Source organism: Suricata suricatta, chromosome 12, assembly GCF_006229205.1.
Source record: "Suricata suricatta isolate VVHF042 chromosome 12, meerkat_22Aug2017_6uvM2_HiC, whole genome shotgun sequence".
NCBI classification, from domain to species: Eukaryota; Metazoa; Chordata; class Mammalia; order Carnivora; family Herpestidae; genus Suricata; species Suricata suricatta.
The window spans coordinates 43,989,506-43,991,969 of record NC_043711.1 but is presented as its reverse complement, the minus strand read 5'-3'; the positions used below and the strand labels follow the sequence as shown (position 1 = coordinate 43,991,969).

Below are 2,464 nucleotides of genomic sequence, written 5' to 3'. Positions count from 1 at the left end.
TTGATTAGAAATTCAATACACGTCTCACTTTGTTAAAATCAAGATGATGGTAGAGCTGCCTTCCTGTGTGAGAGCTGAGGAAAATTCATTTCCTTCTTTGTTCCATCTTTTAGAAATGTCCCCTGGTCCTTGCTTTATGGCATTCTCTCTCCATTTTCAAAGCCAACAAAAGCAGGTTTGAGTTCTCACATGGACTTACTGTGACTGACTCTTCTCTCTCCTTCTTCAAATTTTAAGGAGCTTTGTGATTGCAATGAGCACTTTGATCTTTCAGGGTAACCTTCCTGTCTCAAAGTCCTTACCGTACACTTGTTTGGAAAGTCCCTTTTGCCATGTAAAGAGACATACTCACAGGTTCCAGGGATTAGGACATGGTCATATTTGGAGGCCTTTATTCTGCCCACCCATCAGTGCCACGTTGATTTAGCCATTTATCTCTTGATGGACATTTGGGCTTTTCCACTTTTTGGTCATCATGAATAATACACTTGTAAATTTCATGTACATGTTCCCATTTCTCTGTGGCATATACTTAGGAACAGAATTGCTGGGTGACAAGGTACCTCTGTATTTAACTGCATGAGAAACTGCTACACTGTTTTCCAAAGTAGTTGCGTCATTTTCCTTCCCAGCATCTATGAATGTTCCAGTTTCTCCACATCCTTACCAACAATTATCAATTCTTGTCTTATTTATTAAAGCCATCGTCACATTTTCCTAATTAATGTTTGAATGGTAAATTTATTTCCATTGTTTCACCTTTAACCTGTGTATTTATATTAAAGCAGTTTTTTTGTGAACCGCATAAAATGGATTTTACATCATATGTTTGTATGTATATCAAAGCCCTTTTCATATTAGTTTCTATAACAATTTTTGAGAACCAAGTTTTGAAAAATAGAGAACACTTCACACATTTGCCTGCCTTCCCAGCTCAGGGACATAGTTACCTTCTCTGTACCATTACAGTTTTAGAGTAGGTGCTGCTAAAGTGAGCATTCCTATAATAATGTTCTTCCTTGATTGTAAGCTTTCTAAATTATAGGCCTTTTGAGGGCAGAGATAATGTCTAATCTACTTAAAGTTGTCTTTCCTAGCCTCATGCCTTGAGTATTTGTTGAATGAATGTGTGAAACTTCATAGATTTGCACTGTACACATTTCACTCAAGGGGCTTGTCCCATAGTTATCCATAGGCTCTCAATGATTTCTTGTTGCAGGGACACCTGAGAGCATTGGTTGTCCACTTGAAAGGGGACTGGATTGAACCCACGTCTTTCCCACAAGGTTTTTATCAACCTTTTGATTCCACCAGTTTCCAACTGTTAGTAATCCAACACGTATTCTCTTCTTTCTCCCAAGTCAAAGTTCTTTTTTAGTCTAATATTTATGTGATCTTTTTCTGGACGGGCTTGACGTCAGACCTGTGTGATATCACACAATTCCACTCTCCATGATACGTTTTGATCAGCTAAACATTGCATCTCACAGATGAGTCAGTGAAAGGATAGATCTTCAATTGCAGCAGAAATATATTTGGCACATGATTGAAACTTCTCGCACAAAGGACGAGGTGTCAAGTTAATTGGAGAGCCGTGGCATCGTGATGCAAAACAGTCAAGTGTTTATTAAAAGAGTACATTTAAAAAATTTTGGGTAATAGCAATATCTGAAGAGATCCAAAGAACATCTCGTAAATGTTAAATCTCCTGCATTTTTCTTGCTTTGATGTTTTAGAGTTTGCTGAAGGATTTGTCAAAAGTACTTTACAGTTGGAGGAGGTGTTTTCATATTGCCATGAAAGGAAATATAATGCAGTTTTAAAAATTAAAACTATGGACAAAGCATAGACTCTTAATCCTGAATCATTAAAAAAGACTTAAATGCAAACAGCCAATGGCTTTTAATTATAGGAGAGTAGATACTGCAAGCTTTAGTATCATCTAAATGTAGAATCTGTCTTTAATACCTTAGATTAAGTGGTATCAATGATGGGTTTTTTAAATTGATATGGACTGTTTTTTATATAAGAGAAATTCCTTTGAATTGTTTTCTAGCTCTTTTCTGTTTCTTACCCTTCTTACCTGGCTCAAATTAAAATTCCTCTAGTGTAAGAATCGTGTCATTTGGTTGTTTGCTACTTTCACAGCAGGGAAAAACATAACATACATACATAGTACGTGCTGAGAAATGGTACTTGAAAGTGTCCTCTCTGACAACTTCTGTCCTCCTCTTGCCCAGATGCCTCTTATAACACTCTTCTTCCTATATGGCTCTATTCCTTGTTCCGTCTCTACTCAGATGTCACCTTGTCACAGAGGCCCTTGTTTACCACATTGCAAGGAATCTCAGTTACTTTCTCCCTGGTCCATTGCCCTGCATGACTTTTCTCCATTTTACAGATTTAAAAAAAACAACAACAACAAGTATGATTTTTCTATGGGCAGAATAAGAAAGCATGCAAG

General features: G+C 37.1%; 1 non-coding gene across 1 annotated transcript; it reads right to left on the bottom strand.

The window, feature by feature from the left end:
- Nucleotides 1-893: 893 nt before the first annotated feature.
- LOC115275579 lies at nucleotides 894-999 on the bottom strand. Its single transcript, XR_003901643.1, has one exon. It is a non-coding gene; the product is annotated as a U6 spliceosomal RNA (small nuclear RNA).
- Nucleotides 1,000-2,464: the final 1,465 nt, after the last annotated feature.